The sequence below is a fragment of the Cotesia glomerata genome, linkage group LG2, assembly GCF_020080835.1.
Source record: "Cotesia glomerata isolate CgM1 linkage group LG2, MPM_Cglom_v2.3, whole genome shotgun sequence".
NCBI lineage: Eukaryota > Metazoa > Arthropoda > Insecta > Hymenoptera > Braconidae > Cotesia > Cotesia glomerata.
In genome coordinates this window covers 16,374,594-16,394,618 of record NC_058159.1, presented here as the reverse complement: position 1 = coordinate 16,394,618, position 20,025 = coordinate 16,374,594, and the positions used below count along the sequence as shown (strand labels likewise).

Below are 20,025 nucleotides of genomic sequence, written 5' to 3'. Positions count from 1 at the left end.
CCGACTCGTAGACAATATTAACAACTAATACGTGGCCTGCCGGTTAAACCGCGTCCAAACTCCCTCTAAGTGCAGTGCAAATTAAAGTAAAGGACTCTACAAGGCACGGCAGTTAAACGCGGAAGTCGAATTAACCAACTAAGACATGGATTTGGCTGTTGATCGCCTTTTTAAAAGCTCGTGGTGCTGAGATTGCAGAAGTCCCCGCTAGTCAACTAGCAGTCACGTAGCTTACATTTTATTGTGGCTTTCGCACATGGAGAAGTCTTTTATCTGCGCAGGTGATTTAAATAAATAAAAAAATGCGGGTGGACATAAGATTCCCCCGGAAAAGCGAGAAGCTAGTATAGTTTTTCGGTTTTCCTATGGCCGCCTTTCCCATAAGCGAGAGCCACTTACAATCTTTAGATTCATATTCTTAACATAATAAAAGAGTAGTGAGAAAAGTCATCTGGCGCAAATATTTGAATTTAAATTTATATTCTAATCTCGCGCGACATTATATGCTGACGGATGGCTAATCCTTCTCGCTTCTCGATTTCGCGGAGCCGTGTCTAGTGTCAGTATTCTCTCTGCAACGAGCGATCTAAGTTCAAGTTTTCATCTGAAAAGAAAGTTTTTTTTTTTTTTTTTTTTTCAAGTAAAAAAAAATTTCGAAATGTACCCAATTAACAAGAATTTCGAAGGGTATGGTACCTGGTACCAGATGGTTCTACGTATTTACGGAGAAAAGGTAAGCCCGAATTTGACATATATGTATTAGAGGGAAAGAAAGAGAAAAGAAAGAGAGATATGGGCAAAATAATAAGTTCTTTTATCAACAAAAAAAAATTTTCTCTCTCCTTCCCCCTTTTTTTTTTGTTTGCTTTCTTTATTATTATTATTTTAATTTTCTATATCATTATTTATAAATTTTGTGTGCTAGGATATAAGGTCGGGCGTCCAGATCCGCGCTTTGGCGCGCCCAATCAATCCGGCAAGGGGGCTGCGTTTGGCGTCTCGCCTTATGAATCTTTTTGGCCCACTTCCTCCAGAGGTTTTAGAAGCCGTGACCTTCTTTTGTCTTCAAGGCATAAAGCTTGTCTCGGAGCCTTGGGAGTTCGATGCCGTGGTTACTCCTAATAGTGGAGACTTGGAGATTTTGAGAGTTGCCTTGATGGAGGCGGTGTTTAACGGCTTGGTCACTATGTCCTAGTGGTAAGTTATCAGGGATTTAGGGCTGATTGGAGTTATTTTGATTGTTTCTATAAAAATTTTATTTTGATTTTTATAATCTTCTCTTCTTTTGTTGCAGGCTAGGCGTATCAGATGTTGCTGGATGGCTGACAGATGACGTGAGTGCTATGCCATCTCAGCACTTCTGCAGTTGAAGTTATTTAATGAATTTGTAGTTACTTATTAGAGAGAGAAAATATATTTTTGAAGATTTATCATCTTTTATTTTTTTGATAAAAAAAAATTTTCTTCTGAATTCGGTTGTTCTCTTTCTGTTTTTTTTTTCGTGATTTCCCATACCGCTTCTCCTATCTCTTAAATAATTTTATTTTATATTTGTATGTAAGGTAATATTTGCTTGTATCTCAAAAATAATTTGCTTTTATAAAAGAGTTAGCGAATATGTGTAAGTGTATTTGAGTTGTGTTAGATGCAAGAGGCGGCACGGCTGTGGTGCGGTGGGTGTGGCTTTCCGCGAGACGATTGTAATTGAGCGAGCGTCAGTAAGCTACTTTGCTTGACTTAACGGTTCGTTTATAGTTGTCGTCAGATGACTCTCTCGGTACTCTTAATTACTTATACTTATTCTTATTGAATATTAAGTGTTCGAAATGAGAATTTTGCAAAGAGAAAAAAATTTTTATGATTTCATAATTTAGGACGATTTATATGGGTGACGTTAGCTCGATTATATAAATTTTGATTATTGTTTATAATTATTATTTAATTATTATAATATAATTATTATAATTGTATGTTTATATAGAAGAAAGGTTTTTATAATATAATCATTTATAGTTTGTGGTTATAAGTATATTTGATAAAATATAAGAACTGTAACAAAATATAGTAATAATAACATGATAGTATAATAATAATATAATATATAGCTGATACCCACCCGCTTCGCTGGGCATACAATAAAATTTTATGTTGTAACCTAGATGAAAAATATAAACAAAATGATTAATTTCAAAAAGATAATTAATATAAATTTTGAATTAGAGAAAAGTGATTGTTTATGATAACCGGTGTTAGCGAGTATTAAATATATGAGAAAAGTATTTTATTATTAATAATCAATCAATCAATGGGTCAGTTAGTCAGTAAATCTGTCATTAGACAGATTTCCGCATCACCCATGACGTACTGTGTAGTGAGATGCGTTCCCATTATAATAATGTTATCCTAAACATTTAGTCTAGACCGGATAGGTCAAATGGTAGAGTAGCCGACATGTCACCGGAAGGTTCTGGGTTCGAATCCCTGTCCGAGCTATCTGAATTTTTCTCGCATATTCTGTAAACTCTTATTAAGAAGGTCCTTCCTATTTCTTTCTCAATCTCTTCCTCCTCCAATTATTCTGTTACGTGAATGTTGGAACGATTCACGTAATAATTATCCGTAACTCCTATTCTTTTCCGCTTCATAGTATTATTTAATTTTAAAAATGTCAATAATTTTTTAATTTTAAAAAATGTTAATAATAAAATACTTTTCTCATATATTTAATACTCGCTAACACCGGTCATCACAAACAATCACTTTTCTCTAATTCAAAATTTATATTCATTATCTTTTTGAAATTAACCATTTTGTTTATATTTTTCATCTAGGTTACACCATAAAAATTTATTGTATTCCTATCGAAGCGGGCGGGTATCAGCTAGTTATTAATAAATTCATAACAAATTAAGTGGTATTAAAAATATATTTATTATTACTCATTTTCTTAGAAATTATCTTAAATCGACCGTTTTTATAATAATTTAACGATATCGTTGTAAAATTTTAGAGAAGACGCATCAGACACAATTTACCATTTTAATTTTAATCATTAAAATCAGTATAATCATTTAACAATATCAACTTGATAATATTTATGTTTAATTTATCTGTGTTATGATATAATCGAGTTCATCCTTCATGATTATTCCAATACATATAAGTTATTTCAGTTATTAATGATTTAGCTATTCTTTCTTAAAAACGTATGATTATGAATTCCTACTGTCCCAACAGTCAATCGATAAAATTTAAAATCAATCATTTTGACAGTTATTATAGCAACGGTAACCATGATAACGGTAACCATGGTAACGGCAACCATGGTAACGGTAACCATGGCAACGGTAACCACGGCAACGGTAACCATAGCAACGGTAACCATGGCAACGATAACCATGACAATGGTAACCATGGCAAAGGTTGATTAGCGTGGGTGGTTGTAGGGGGGTTGAGTTCGATAATTTACGGGTGCCACTGATGGTTTCTTAGATTAGAGGGTCAAAATGATATTTCGCTCCCAAAAAAAGAGAGAGATATAGGGAAGGGGAAAGATTATAGGGCACGGGAGGGGAGGAGAAGAATGAGAGGGAGGGGAGGGGAGGGCATATGTGATGGTAGACGAAAAATTCATTTTGGCTAGGAATTGCGTAAAATCCGTTCTTAGTGAGCGTCTACATCACGAATGGAGTAACTATGCTAAATTTCAAGTCAATCGGGCGAATAGTTTCGGAGATCTCGTGATGAGTGAGTGGTATTTCGCTTATATATATATAGATTAATATATTTAATTTAATATATAAATGTAGCGATAGTATAATGAGGAGAAGAGTTTTAAGAATTTGTAGTTTTGTACTTTAAAAGGAAAATAAGAATTTAATTTTTGTAAAAAAAAAAATTTTATTGGGGTTTTGCGCTATTCTCACTCGTCCCCCCAAGGCCGAGGATAATCTTCTTTCGGTCTTGTGAGTCATAAAGCAGCAAAACTTATTCGGGATTTACTGGTAAATTTACTGGTTTTTATTATACTATCTATTAATATGTGAAGATATTTTAAAAATTCAATTAAGTTCCTTGAATTAAACTCTTTATACAAACTGTTGGTTCGTTTTTGGCAATTTTTTTTTTTGTTTTTTTTTTTTTTTATCAAACGAAATTTCTTAATAAGAGAGCAAAATTTTTATGTTATCATTTTAAGTTATTTTTTCTCTTTTCCGCAAAGGAGCCATCAGTTTGTAAAAAAATTTTTTTTTTTTTTTTTATAAGTGACCTTAAGTTCTACGATATTGATGTCGGAGTTGATTTCCTAAAATGGTGATTTGTAGTCTTTTAATCGGAATGTTTTCGACTTCTTTGGTGTCTCGACGATTTTTGGAGGAGCTTCGGTAGCTGTTTGCTTGGTGGTAGAGCTTTCTTCATCGTTGTTGTCGGGTTTTTCTGACGTTAATTCGCTTACTTCTGACATCTCGCTTGTTGTAGGAATTGATTTCTCTTCTTCGATTGTTTCTAGTTGTTTTTGTCGACTTTTTTAAGTTGTGGATCTTCGAGGTGTTGTCTTAGCCGATGTTTTGCTTGTTCGATTTCGGTTTGTATTTCTCGGTGACTATTAATTCTCAGGTATGATGAGCAGATGGGATAGTTGAATTTCGTTGCGCATATTCCATAAGCTTCCTATATACTTTGATTTGAGTGTGGATACAGATTTACTAGCTTCTCGATGTTGATGGAGCTAACTATTTGCCATTCTTCTCGTATTAGATCTATTTTCTTAAAATTTTTAAATTTTAATTTCATGTATTTTAAATTTTTTAAGCTATCTAAGATAATTTGATTAAATATCTCAATAATAACTTTTAATATCAAATTAATAATTTTTACTGTTTGGAAGAAGAAAAAAAATTTTTTTTTCTGGATCACCCTAGTTTACAGCTTACACCGTACGGTATATACCGTGTACGGTGTAAACCATACATTATGATATATAAAGAGTACAGCATATACCGTACGGTATGTACCGTGTACGGCTTATACCTTACGGTATATTGCCGTAAAATGACTGCTTATACCGTCACGGTTACGGGCGAATAGCCACATGCAAATTTGTTATATTTCTATTGGAAAGATACAGAGGCAGCACTGGAAATTTTAATTCTTACTTTTTACAATAGTAATATCGTATTTTTTCTAATCGTAAATTGTAAAATTTCATAAAGAAATAGTAAATTTTCTTCTAAAATATTTGAAAATTAATAGTAATAAAAGTATAGTCCAGCTTTACAATAGTTGTATCGTAAATTTTCCCAGAAATTTTTTCCCATGTATTAAAGCCGCAGAACAACGTCGTAGAACTTCAGCCACATCTTCATCTTCTGATATTTTATTTGATCAGTCTATGACAGTTCCAACCAGTCAACAAAAATTTCTTGCGAATACTCACAACAAATCTCGGTTCATTTCAATGTTGAAAGAAAACTTTACTGCTGAAAATATATTGGTGAAACAAGATAATAATGATGCTTATGTAATAATAATTGAAACAGCAATATAGCAATTCAATTTAACAAATACAACTATTGTTGTAGGTGAAGATGTAGACTTACTCGTATTACTTAATGCTCGAACTCCAATCGAAAAAACTATTTTTTCTAAGTCTGGAAAAGCTCCACACCAATCGGTAATTTATTCATCAAAAAGTTAATCTACTTCTGCAAAGTGTTAAAATCATGCACTGTTTTTACATGCAATAACTGGCTGTGATACATCTGCATTTTTCAGAAGGGGTAAAACAACTGTTTTTGAAACGTTTGTCAAACAATATTTAGTTCAATGTGCTGAAGTCTTTAAAAAGAAAAATTTAACTCCATAAGAAGTTATCACGAACGGAATTCCCTATCTTCTCTCTATGTATGAGCTCCTAAAAAAATTACGTGCTTAAATAAGTTTAGATATGCATGTTTCGTTAAAAATACTCGAAATAAAAAACAAGTGCAGTTAGTATGTCTTCCTCCAACCTCAGCGGCTGCTTATCAACATATTTTTCGGGTATATTACCAAGTTCAAGGATGGCTTGGTTATCAGTTAGACCCAAAAGACTGGGGTTGGAATTTGGTCGAGAATTCATTAGAGCCAGTTTAAACTTTACTCCCACCTGCACCAGAAAAACTACTAAACACAATTTTTTGCGACTGTAAAAAGGGGTCTAGTGCTGAATTTGGTTGCAAAAAAATTGGACTGTTTTGTTCTGTAGCATGTACAACTTGTCAAGGCCGGTCATGCTCAAATGTTGAATCACCAACAATTGAAGATTCTTTTGATGCTGACGATAAGACATGTGATGGGTCATTACTGGGGCAATTTATTTACACCCAGAATGAAGAAGATAAACAAGGAGAAGAAGAAAAAGAAAAATAACAAGAACAAGGAAAAGAGGAAGCAGAAGTTTCTGATAATTTAGATTCAGATGGATAAATTTTCCTATTTTTTTTAATTTACACCCAATTTTATCATTTTCAAATCTTGCCAACATCTATAATAAGAGTCTCGATAAGTGTAACATCAAAATGAGCTTACATAATCAAAAATATCATCAGTGGACAAAATACTACGTCATTTCTCAATTATTGACATTTTTTTAAGTTTAAGCTCATCCTAAAGTTAAGCTAGTCAAGACCTTTCATTATACTACGCACATGAATTTTTTCGTATTTTTTATATATATGATATTTCTCATATTTGTGAAATATATAAAATATATAAAAAATTCGTGTAGGTATTCAAATAATGGATCTCGATAAGTGATCTCGATAAGAGAACTCTAGGATGAGCTTATATCGTTAAAAATATCATTAGTAGACAAAATAAAAAGTCATTTCTTCGTTATTGACATTTTTCAAGATATAAGCAAATCCTAATATTGCGCTCATCGAGACCTTTCATTAAAGTATGCACACGATTTTTAACTTCCCGCTAAGAGAACTGAAAATATTCAAAAATCGGGAAGTTATTGATTTTACCCCGTTTTTCGAAAATCGAGTTTTCATCAGATCTCGACGTTTTGAGGTCGTAGGAAGCTTTCCTGACTATTCCCACGAGGGTGTCACTATGTCTGTATGTATGTATGTATGTATGTATGTATGTATGTATGTATGTATGTATGTATGTATGTGTGTGTGTGTGTGTGTGTTTTTTTTTTCTTAGGGGGGGAATCTTTTTTACGGATTCTAGGCATAACTGTTTGGCCTGGATATGTGGCGACTCGATGCAGCCTCATACTAAAACTCGACGCTGACGCCCCTACCTACTAAACCCTAAACCCCTTTCTCTTCTATCCTCTGATCCTCCATGGTACCGCCGTAAGGCATTTCTTCGCGGGGGGAGGAATTAGCTGCCGCTCTTCCTTCTGGTGGCTAAGATGTTATTTCTTTCTTCTAGATTCTGTCTTTCGCTCTTTTCCTCTCAATGGATCGCAACTCTGTAAGCACTTTTGTAGCAAAAGTACTTGTGGCGTTTCAGGCAGCTTCTGACGACAACATTGCTTCTACTATTGACTCTGGTTGGGTTCTCTTTTTCAGAATCTTCTCTAACTCATCGCGCTGTTGGTTGAAACGTGGGCACAAAGAAAACATGCTCCGCATCTTCATTGACCCCTGGACAGGACGGGCACTCTGGGGTATCATCGTGCTTAAAGCGGTGACGATACTTCCGGTAACATCCGTGTCCTGATAACATCTGCGTTACATAATAGTTGATCTCACCGTGACTCCGGTTGAACCACACATCAATCCGAGGTATGAGACGGTATGTCCACCGACCTTTCTGTGCAGCATTCCACTCCTGTTGCCATCTTGCGATGCTGTGTTGCCGTTTGTCCTTTCTAAGTTCTCCCGGGCTCAGTGTGGTTGACCTTTTTGGTTGATATAGGTTCTCAGTCGATATACTGGTCCAGCCTTTCTCCATGATTCTTGCGTCTTTAGTGCGTCAGTCCAAATGGATATTCCGTAAGTGAGCACCGATGTGACTACTGATGTCAATAATAGCCTTCTGCTCTGCTTTGGGCCTCCGACGTTCGGCATCAGTCGTGCGAGACTAGCCCTCACTACTGACGCTTTGACACTGACATGTTCCACTTGCCACTTGAAGTTGAGTCGGGCATCAAGCATCACTCCCAAATATTAGATATAAGGTTGTGATGTGATTTCCTGTTCACCGACTTTTAGCTTAATGGTCTCTACCACTTTTCTGCTGGTAATAAGCACTGCCTTAGTCTTGTGTTGCGCCAGTTGCAGGTTCACTGCGTTCATCCACCGGTTAACGCGCTCAAAAGTGAGATCGAACATATGGTTTATCTCGTCAAGGTGTTTGGCAACGATCACTACGGCAACGTCATCTGCATATGCTACGAGTTTGACGTTTCTTGGCAGAGTTAGTCTTAATAGACCGTCATACATAATATTCCACAGGAGTGGGCCTAGAACTGAACCTTGTGGTACACCTCCAGTAATATCATACTCCCTCGGACCGTTCTTCGTGTCATACTTCAGGACCCTGTTTTCAAAGTAGCTTGCTACGATCTTAAGAAAGTATTCTGGTACATTCTTCTCTTGGAGGGCTGTGTGTGTGTGTGTGTGTGTGTGTGTTTTTTTTTGTTTTAAGGGGGGGGGGAATCCTTTTTACGGATTCTAGGCATAGTTGTTTGGCTTGGATATGTGGCGACTCGACGCAGTGTCATACTAAAACTCGACGCTAGCGCCCCTACCCACTAAACCCTAAACCCCATTTCCTCTTTCCCCAAATCCCTCATGGAAACCGCCGTTAGGCATTACTTCGTGAGGGGAGGATCTAGCTACTGCTCTTTCTTCTGGTAGCTAAGGTGTTATTTTACCTTTCTTCTAGTTGTTGTCATTTGCTCTTCTTCTTTCGATGGAACGCAAGTCTATGAGGACTTCTGTTGCAAATGTGCTGATGGCGTTCCAGGAGGCTCTTGATGACAACATTGCTTCTACTATTGTCTCTGGTTGGATTTTCTTCTTTAGGATCATCTCCAGCTCATCTAGCTGTGGGTAAAATCGTGGGCACTCAAAGAAAACGTGCTCCGCGTCTTCATTGATTCCTGGGCAGGACGGGCACTCCGGTGAATCATCATACTTGAAGTGGTGAAGATACGTCCGAAAACATCCATGTCCTGACAACAACTGCGTCAGATAGTAATTGACCTCGCCATGACTTCGGTTTAGCCAAACGTCGATCTTCGGTATGAGACGGTGTGTCCATCTCCCTGTTGTCGCGGCGTCCCACTGCGATTGCCATCGTGCGATGCTGTTCTGCCGTTCTTTAGCTCTGAGTTCCTCGGCACTTAGTGTGGTTGTCCTCTTTCGTTGGTAAAGTTTCCGTCTTTCCTCAGCTAGGACTCTGAGCGGCAAAGTTCCGGAAATGACACACACTGCTTCCTCTGATATTGTTCGAAAGGCGCTGGCTACTCTTAGCGCGCTCAGTCGGTAAACTGGACATGCGTTTCTCCATGATTCTTGGATCTCAAGTGCGTCGACCCAAATGGATATACCACATGTGAGGACCGATGGAACTACTGATGATAGCAATGACCTCCTTGTTTGCTTCGGGCCACCGATGTTGGGTATCAATCGTACTAGGTTAGCTACTACTGCTGATGCTTTGGCAGTCACGTGTTCAACTTGTTGTTTGAAGTTAAGTCGGGCATCGAGCATCACTCCCAGATATCGAATGAATGGTTGGGATGTGATTTCTTGGTCTCCGACGTTTAGATTGATCGTTTCCACCACTTTTCTGCTAGTGATAAGTACAGCCACGGTCTTCTGTTTAGCCAGTTTTAGATTTACTGTGTCCATCCACTGGTTAATTCGCTCAAAAGTGATAGCGAACATATGTTTTATCTCATCAAGATGCTTGGCAACGATTACTACGGTTACGTCGTCCGCATACGCTACCAGTTTGACATTTCTTAGTAGTTTCAGTCTCAGCAATCCGTTGTACATGACATTCCAGAGAAGTGGACCGAGAACAGAACCCTGTGGTACACCTCCAGTAACATCATACTCCTTTGGACCATTCTTCGTGTCATATCTCAGGACTCTATCTTTGAAGTAGCTAGTGACTATCCTTCGTAGGTATCCTGGTACGTTCATCTCTTGAAGGGCTTGCATGATGCAATCCCAGTTGGGGGCCATCCATAAAGTACGTCACACGAATTTTATGACTTTTGAACCCCTCCCCCCGTCCTTGTCACAGGTTGTCACATTTTTATAACCCCCCCTCTCCTGATGTGACGTCACACATTTTTTCAATTTATGTATGTATTCAAAAATAATCGAGAGAAAACAGCTATTTTCATTTTTTACTTATTTTTATTAAATAATAATCTAATAAAATGAACATAAAGCCAACATTTCATAAAACCGAAAAAACAAACGACTAGTTAGAAAATAATAAACGATTAATTATATTAATTAAAGATAAAAAACTTAATTATCGAGTTTCCATGGACTTTCGATCCACTCTTTTATATCAGCTATTACTGGTAAATCAGGCACTTCATTTTCGTTCTGAATTTGAACGTCAGGAACATCCTTAGTGTCGACATCATTCTCTTCCATCCATAAAGCATCGTCATCATTCATTAAACAGAGAATTTCTAGGGCACGTCTAGCCGCAATTCTTTGAGGACGAATTTTCGCTATAGGTAACATTTCTTGTTTTTTATGCGATTGTTTGTGTTGATTAGCGGCTTTATATGAGGAAAAATATAAACCACATACGCTACACGATCTTTTAAATATGTATGACTCGACACTAGGGCAATAACTATCGTATGGAACTTGTTTCAGATGGGATGATGCTCGGAGATTTAATGACAATTGTAGTAATAATGGAGCAAACTTAGCCTCGTTGTCATCACTTCCTGCGACTACATAACCATTTGATTTTTATTTAATCAACATAGGTGGTAGTAAGAATCCTCCTTTTAATAATTGCCAAAGACTAGAACGTCGTACTGGGCAACATGTGATAGTCTCGCATTTTACAATTTGTAAAAAATATTGTGACTCACGTACGTGATTAGCATACCAAGTAGCATTATTTTTCAATATCATAGCAAGATTAGCTTCGAGTCTGGTGTCAGTTGGTACAACATATTCGGCAACTACAGGAAATTCATCAATGACTAATTTGCTCCAAATATCAGCTAACACATTTCCTGCACTTTCAAAGTTCCGTTTTTCTAGTTCCAAATCAGTAGTTCGATTACTTGAATCGAGATGTGACCCAAAATCATCATGATTTAATATTACACCAGTAAGTTCACGACTAAGAGGTGCCATGCGTCGTTCGACTCTGTTAAATGCACTCCTTCCTGGGGCATTTGTAGCTATAAAAATTGCATCTGAATCAAAATCTTTAAAATGTTTTATAGCTGAAATTATAACCCGCTCGTACCGTGGATTTTCATCAGGACCACCATCGCATGTGAAAATAAATACAGGTTTTACAAAACCTTCTCTAGTTCTTAATAAGTTTTCGAAAGTCGGTAATTCAGAAAGCTTATGAATGTCAATGGCATGAGTCTCTGCATTGGAAGATGAATGTTTTCCACTACGAATTGCTACGTATGTAGGACCAGAGTACGTCACAGCTTCAAGTGATCCTTTACCATCTTTTTTTATTAGAATGCCCGCATAAACAGATGGAATAAGTTTATGTTTCTCGGCGACTACAAAATCATGATCTGGCAATTGGACACGGTAATCAAGATGCATTAATATTGGTGCTTGAGCGTTAGCTGCTGTAATGCCTAAAGGTACACGTGCTTTATCATCCATCGATAAAAAAAAAACTTGGTCCGGACCCAAAATTGAAGCTACAGATTCAAGATTTCGTATAGTAGCGGTACAAAATTTGCCATCTTTATGCTTTGAATGTAACGTAGAGTCTGGTTTACAAAGCTTGACAGGAACGGTTACGACATGTTTTTTACCTTCCTCTGTATTTACTCGCTTGGGAAGAAGTCTCAAATACAATCCTGAGCGACTGATAGTATAGCCTTGCTTAAACAGTTCAGCTTGCAAGTCGTCTAATGTCTTACAACATCTTATAACTTCAGTACGATGGCGATCATCAGCTGCGCCACCAAAAAGAGCAATTGATTTTATTACTTCAAGTAAACCGGATTGATTTTCCTCAACTCTAGGTCGACCAAAAGTATTTCGAAGTTTAAGAGCAGTTGCTACATCAGGATTATTTTCACACAGTTCTAAAATTTTTTGTTTTTTAGTATCACGACTTTTTTTTTGGCGTTCCGCTGCGTCGATTTTTCTTTTCAATGAGGTCTTTTCTGCTTGAATATCTTTTCTTAATGTTGTTATTTTTTTGGTAGCATCATCTGTCGCTATCCCAGCATCACGTGCTAATACTAAGCTATTGAGCTCAGATTCGAGTACAATAATTTTATTCTTGGAAGCGTGTTGACTAGGTGTTGGTTTAGCTACTATTTGAAGTGATTGACATCTACTCGATTCTGTCATAACATTTTTAATTTCTTCTGAATTACTCAGTTTAGTGTCCTTCTGTAATTAAAAGTAAGCATGTAATATATTAAATAAAATTAGCAACCCCGAGTATTAAATATCAAGCAAAACTTCGAACAAACAGAGATAGAAAGATATATGTAATTATGGACTATTTTATAATAATCTAAATTAAAGATGTTTAACTGATTTAACCTAATTAGTTGTATTATAAATTTTGAACTTACTTTACTGTCTTGTAGCTTTACTAGTGCTAATGCCTTTGATGAAGAAGGATTCTTTGAGAAAAAACTCAAAAGTGTCCCCTTTTTTTTGGTCAATTTCACTTGTAATTCTTTAATTTTTGATTCTGTCTCATCTTCAACGTTATCATTATTTTTTAATCTTTTCCATAAGGCGTTAACTTCTTCTTGTATGATTTGTTTTTTTTTGTCAGCATAGGCTGCACTATAGGCATCGAATAATCTGCGGTAAAGACTACCTAAATCAATCTTTTTGTTCATTTTAAAATAATTTAAGAAATTAAAAATGTTAAAACAATTAAACTGAGAAGACTATGACTGCCACTCGGCAAAAGTCAATCGTGAAATAAAATAAGGGAATGTATTGAAGTCACTGCGCCGGCGCGTGAGGTAGCACTTGTCGAAGGTCTCGCAAACAACCGACGTGCGGAACGATAGAAAAGCGAGCGAGCACTCGCCGACGAATGAAACCTATTTAAATCTTTACCATTCAAAATTCTCGTGAATTTGAGTGTCTCACTTGCATTACAACGCCGCTCTAGAAGTTAAATGACGTTGCATGAGAGATTATCGCATAGCGAGAATGCTAAATTATTAATAAATATAGATCAAGTTCGTAAATTTTTAAAATTTTTAATTCACATCCAAACTTTGCGTTTTAGTATTTTAAATTTTAACATGTGACGTCACAAAAGTATTGACCCCCCCATGCCTCTTGTCACACGATGTCACCCTTCGGTGATACCCTCTCTCCCCATTAACGTGTGACGTACTTTATGGATGGCCCCTTGGCGGAGTTGAAGGCATTTTTTATGTCTAAAGTTGCCACCAGGCAATATTTCTTCGTTCCCGCTTTCCATCTGGTACCGGCGATTGCGTCTTTGGCTATACCGACAACCAGGTTGATCGCGTCCAGGGTTGATCGTCCTTTCCGAAATCCGTACTGATTGTCTGGTAACAGTGGATCGACAACTGCTTCTATCCTTTGGTGGATTATACGTTCTAGTATCTTACCGACTGTATCCAGCATGCAGAGTGGACGATAGGATGACGGTTCTTCCGGTGGCTTTTTCCCTTTAGGAAGTAGTACCAGCTGTTGTTGTTTCCACTTCCGAGGAAAAATCCCTTCCTTCAAGCAGATGTTGTAGACGTCGAGGAATAACGCTGGCGCTGCTTTAATAGATGTTTTCAAGGCAATATAAGGGATTCCGTCCAATCCCGGTGCTTTATTATTCCCGACGCGGTTACAAGCTTCCATCAGTTCTTCTTTCGTGACAGGTGGAATATCATTCAGTTCGTCCTGTGTCAACAGATAGTTGAAAACGCGCTGTCGTGGAAACAGCGCAGTCACGATCTTCTGTAAGAGTTGAGGACACGTAGGAGACGGCATTGGCTGATATTTCAGGTGTGCCATGACTACCTTGTAAGGTCTACCCCACAAGTCTTTGTCCACCTCGTTGATTAGCTCTTTCCAGCAGTTCTTCTTGCTATCCTTGATAGCTTTGTTTAAATATCGACGAGCTTTCTTGTATTCTGCGACTAGTTCCGCTGAGTCAGGCCGCCGATAACCACGCTGGGATATTCTTCTTTTCTTGAGACACTCTTTCCGTAGGAAGCTGATGTGTTCGTTCCACCAGTGCACCGAAGGTCTTTGGTTCATGCCCCGTTTACGGGGCATGCAGGTGTCGCAAGCCTGGGTCACTCTCTTCATCAAGTCCTTGGTCATTTCTTCTGCAGATCCTGTAGTAAGCGGTTCACTATTTAGGGCAGCTGCTAGAGCACCTGGGTCAAAGGATTTTACCTTCCACCCAACGATGTCAAGTTTCTTAGCCGGTCTTCTAGGATTCTGGCCCTTTGATACTTCCCAGAGTATCGCATTGTGATCGCTGGCCGTGTAGATCTCAATCACCTTCCAGTCGCAGTTTCCTCTGATGAGGCTGCTGCTGACAAAAGTAAGATCCACAATAGAACTTGCGTCTCCTTTAGTGTACGTCGGCGCATCGCCGCTGTTTAACAATACTACATCTAACGTAGAAAAAGCTTCCAGTAGTTCTTTACCTCGAGCGTTGGTGTGTTTGCTGCCCCATTCCACTGCCCAGGCGTTGAAGTCTCCAGCTACTGCCACTAGGTAGTACTGCTTCGCGTCCTCCGTCAGTCGATCCAGAAAGTCCATGAATTCAACAATAGTGAGGCTAGGTGGTGCGTAGCAGCTGTAAAAGCGGATGCCATCTACCGATGCTGCTACAAAGCCGGCGCTGCCATTGTTAACGACACTCTGGAAGGGGAGCTTGCGACAGGACCATATGACAGCTTTTGTGGTGCAGTCAGTTTCCCATGGTTGGCCGCCGAGGTGTTTATACGGTTCTGATATAAGCACAAGGTCAAGCTTCTGTTCACGTACTGTCTGCATGAGCAAATCATGTGCCGCCTCACAGTGGTTGATGTTTAGCTGCAGTATTCTCATTTTCGTTTATCAGTTATCTTCTTGAGTGCCTCTTGGTATACTGGGCATCTGCTTGTGCCAACATGATGGGCGTTATTCTCTGTACCGAGTTGATCCGCACACAGTGCGCATTTAGCAGGCTTATTACATTCGGCAATTTTGTGTCCCTCTTCTCTACATATAATGCAAAGTTTGGAGCGGTCGACTTCACTTGTGCACTGAACCGCACGGTGTCCAAAATGCCAGCATTTATAACATCGAACTGGTCCTAGTACTGTTCTAATACGACAATTGGTCCAGCCGATCCTAATCTTGCCGTTTTCTCCTACCACTTTCTGCGCTACCGTTGCTGCCAGAGTCACTGACATTCAGTCTCTGCCGTTGTGAGAGTTTCACTTTCTTCTTCAGCGACTGATTCTCCGTCACCTTCGGCTCCAGTGTCTATCGCTTCTTCAACAACCACTTGACTGTTTCTCTCCGATGTAGCACAAGGGGTGCGGTGTAATGATGAGCGCCATTCTTCGTCCAGTTTTTTGAAACGTTGAAGTGCGTTCGCTACACTAGTCGTCTTGTTTTTTATCTCCTTGTGGATGTTGACCTTTGACTGAACGAAAACATTTAACTCGCTGGTCAGTTTCTCTAGGCGTTCCAACGCTTGTGACCGCTTCATTTCAGCGCTCGTTTCAATCGCTGCTTGTTGGGCATGTAGCCCGTTTCCACTCTTGTTTTTTTCCTGTGGGTTACTCATACTTTTTTGATTTACCAGCGCATCGTACGGAGTGGAGCGGGTTGTCATAACTAGGAATGGGTGTACCCTCGGAGATAGTACTCCTACCCCAGTTCCCTAAGGCCTAGCCGACACTTAGCCAGTCCCCGAATACACGGACGGACTAGACTCGCTCAGAGCGGTGAAGATTCCGTCTCTAACACTCACTGTGTACTTCCTGATCAAGGCCCGAAGTGGCTGGCTCCTGATCCACTGCTGCAACTTTCACCTCGGCAGAGCAAGCTCACATCAGCCGTGGCCTGCATCGTCAGAAACTACGATACAGGTTCCGGACACTCCCAGTGAGATACAGCAGAAACCAATCGTCTTGCTAGGTCAGTTAGCGTGACCAACCCATTAAAGGGGAGTTTGGTCCACGGGAGCTTATTTTGTTTGGTTATTTTGCTTGGCTCCTACCCGCTGTACCTCATCAACTAAGAGATTAAGTGTCATCCAAGGACAGCGAGCGCTCTCCCATCCGCTCGGGGAGACGCGCCCGGTAGCAGTATTTCTTCTGCCCCGAGTGTGTGTGTGTGTGTGTATCTGATTACCTGACTCGCTTTATACTTTTGAACCACTAAACCAATCCGAATCTACCAAACGTCGTTTCAAAGAGTTTTCTCAAACTTAGATTTCTTGTGACTTGAACCGATTTGGACCGATACATTTTGAGAAATTTTTAAAAATCTCAAAAAAATTATAGAAAAAACTTTTTTTCAAAGTAATTTTTTTGGAATAACTTCTAAACGGCTCTATTGATTAATTCAAAAACTTATTTGCCCTTAAGCTAAAAAATGACGTCGATTGCTCTCAAGCCGTTCAGAATCGGTCAATTTGTTCAAGAGATATCGTAAACGAAAGAAAACCCAAAAAAGTTTTTTTTCGGAATAACTCTATATATTCTTGTTTTATAAATGCAAACTTGAAGATCCTTAATGTGGCTAAAAAACTGCGTCGAATGCTGCCAACCGCGTAAAAACCAGTTGATTCATCCAAAAGTTATTGCGGTTTGAAAATTCAAAAAATAGTGATACATGAAACTTCTATTAGACTTCTAAGCAGAGACTTCTATCAGACTTCTAAGCATAGAAAAGCTATCTTTTTGAGCTTGGAGAGCTCAAAATAACACATAACTTATATTTTTGAACTCGAAGAGCTCAAAAACATCATTAGTCCCATTATAAGCATTTCGGTATGAAATTGGCGGGAAGTTGCAGGGATAGCCTTCAGGGTCTATCGTTTTTCTAATTTTTATTAATTGATACTGATTCTTTGTAAATTTTGATGTGAAACATCTATAGGCTCACTTGCAAACCGGATTGTTGGCGTGGCAACGCTTGCCGTGGCGACAGGTCGCCACGCTATACTAAGGTATTCATATATATATTTTATGTGTAGTAGAGTGTACGGTGTGGCGACGGGTCGCCACGCTATACTGAGGTATACATATATCCGAACAAAAACAGTTTCACTGTAAAAAATTGCGCCAAGTCCACGTTCATAAAACTCATCTCAATAACATTTGCACTTTACAAAAAAAATTAGGCTCGTTTTAATAATTTTCATTCTCTACAAAAAGATGTGAAATACAAAAAAATACCAAGAAACCGAAATAATGTTGAAAAAATTTTTAAAAAATTTGTTGAAAATTAAAAAATAAAAAAAAAATTTTTATCGTACTTGGCGCGCGTCATTGAGTACCCCAAATTTTTTCGGAAGAATTTCAACTCAAGAAAAATCGATTTCGCTTGTATATATATATAATCATATTATATATTTATATAGATTTCATTAGTCAAGGACACTGAACTCATTGAAAACATTGCTTAGTGTATTAATTATCAGTTTTAGTGAAAAAACCCGTTCTTAAAATTTTTTTAGATCTCTAGTGAGAACAACTGTCAATATGGTGGTGTGTTCAAGAAATCTGAAATTATATAAAAATTTTGGATTTATTTTTTTCAGCTTCGTCATTAATCTTTAATGAAGAACCTTATGCAATATTAAAGTTTGATATTGCTTCGTTTAATTGTAATTAACACATTTTGATTGGCACTCACACCGCATTGTCCCAATTTAGTCGGCTATATGTTTTATTTTTTAGTAAACACAATTCTCACAATGCAACCGACCCAACGTATGCATGCGTATCGACTTATATGTAGTTTGCATAACTGCGTATGACATGTCAATTTTACCTAACTTTTGTAAAACTTATTATGAAATAACATAGGTTGACTTACTTATAAATTTCTCAGCATTAAAAGGATGTTTATTTATCCTGAAAAAATTTGGGGTACTCAATGACGCGCGCCAAGTACGATAAAAATTTTTTTTTTTATTTTGTTACGTCTTAATTGACATAAAGATTTAATTTATTTCGGCCCTGGCGAGTTATCACCACTAGACCGGGAACCCTGAAGTATTAGGGAAGTAATGTAAAAATAAAATGAAAATTATTATATCAACAGTGTTGATTTTTAATTTATATATATTTTAAACACACAAAAGTACAAAATTTAGAGACTTACAAAATTCTGTCAGAGAACAATATTTGGTTACAAACTTATTTATTTACCTTAATATTTATCGCCAATGTTGTGGTTGTTTCAAACGCTTTAATGTTCGCAAAACTCTTTGTTGGATTATTTAAAAAGAAACTGAATAATTGAAGATTAAAAATTCGCGATTATTCTAAATTCCAATTGACGTTACTGAACAAATAACTTTTAAGAAAGAACTCGATTCGATTGGAGAAAGAACGTATGATTATTTAGAACTATTTAAAACAACGTTATATTAGTCACAAATTTTACGTCACATACAACTAGTTCACTCTTTGAGTTTAAGGGCACGAGAGCGAGATCATCCAAGTCGAATTTTTATATAGGTGTGGGATGGACCCGCTTCGTTTGGGTTTGGGGGAAACTTATATCCAATTAGAGTTAGGTTTTCCGGGTCCGTGCCCCTTCCTAAAGGAAAAGTCACTGCGAGGCACGCCCTTATACTTGCTTATGTGTATGCGCACCCACACATACGCAAGTATGTACATCTGTATTATTTATCTCTAAATGAATTATTTAATATTAAAATTACTTATGAATTATTATTTTCTCAAAAATCGATTTCCTAATGTTAGATTTAGTGGTTTATTGTTAATATCCGTAATTACCCATATGATAGTTTTTTTTTATACTATACTGGACGTAAGATTCGTTTGATTAAAAATCCGGAGTATTATTACCATACGTTAACTATTCTAAAAGACGATTTAACAAACATTATATTTTATTTGTTTATTATTGTTAACATTATTACTATATTTTATTAACTCCAAATAATTTATGGTTTCCCTTTGAATTTATTTAAACATTCTTCCTTTTTTTTTTTGTTTATCCGAAATATTTATCTACATATTTTATAAATCTTTCGAGCGTAATCTTATAGTTAGGAAAAATATTCAGTTTTATTTACTGACGTTTAGTTTATTTAAAGATATCCGTCTAAATAATAATTGATAAATAAAAATGTTTTATCTTGAGTGTGAATGTTGGGAAAAATTCTTCGAACTAAAATTCTTTTATGAGAAAACAATATTCGGTTTTATTTACTGATGCTATCTTCTCTTTTTTCGGCTCAAGGGAAGTAATATTTTTGTTTAAACTTAAATGTTTAAAATTTGTAATGATTATATTTTTATTTTTCTCGGAATTGTTATTTTTTTTTTGTTCTATATTATACTAACTCAACTGGAGTCTTAAGCTCACATTACATTACTTACAGTCTAGTTATATATATAAAAAAAAAATGGGCCGTAAAATTTAGAAATTTCCCAGGCCTCTTTCAAGAATTGAACAGAACGTTTTAATGCGTTTCTCTTTACAGTGTCCCTCGGTATCTTAAGGATACAAAGGTCATAAAGATTAAATATGTTTCCTTCAAAACAAAAATTACACCACATATATATATTATTTTTTTTTCTTTTTTTTTTTTTTAGAAAAAAAACAGAAACATCTT

General features: G+C 37.2%; 2 long non-coding RNA genes across 2 annotated transcripts; one reads left to right on the top strand and one right to left on the bottom strand.

Annotated features, from left to right (window-relative positions):
• Positions 1-298: 298 nt before the first annotated feature.
• Positions 299-19,299, bottom strand: LOC123258911. Its single transcript, XR_006508172.1, has 4 exons — positions 19,289-19,299; positions 9,963-9,975; positions 9,798-9,801; positions 299-402 (listed from the first exon to the last, which is right to left on the bottom strand). It is a non-coding gene; the product is annotated as an uncharacterized LOC123258911 (long non-coding RNA).
• On the top strand, positions 638-1,403 carry LOC123258901. Its single transcript, XR_006508162.1, has 3 exons — positions 638-733; positions 926-1,197; positions 1,295-1,403. It is a non-coding gene; the product is annotated as an uncharacterized LOC123258901 (long non-coding RNA).
• Positions 19,300-20,025: the final 726 nt, after the last annotated feature.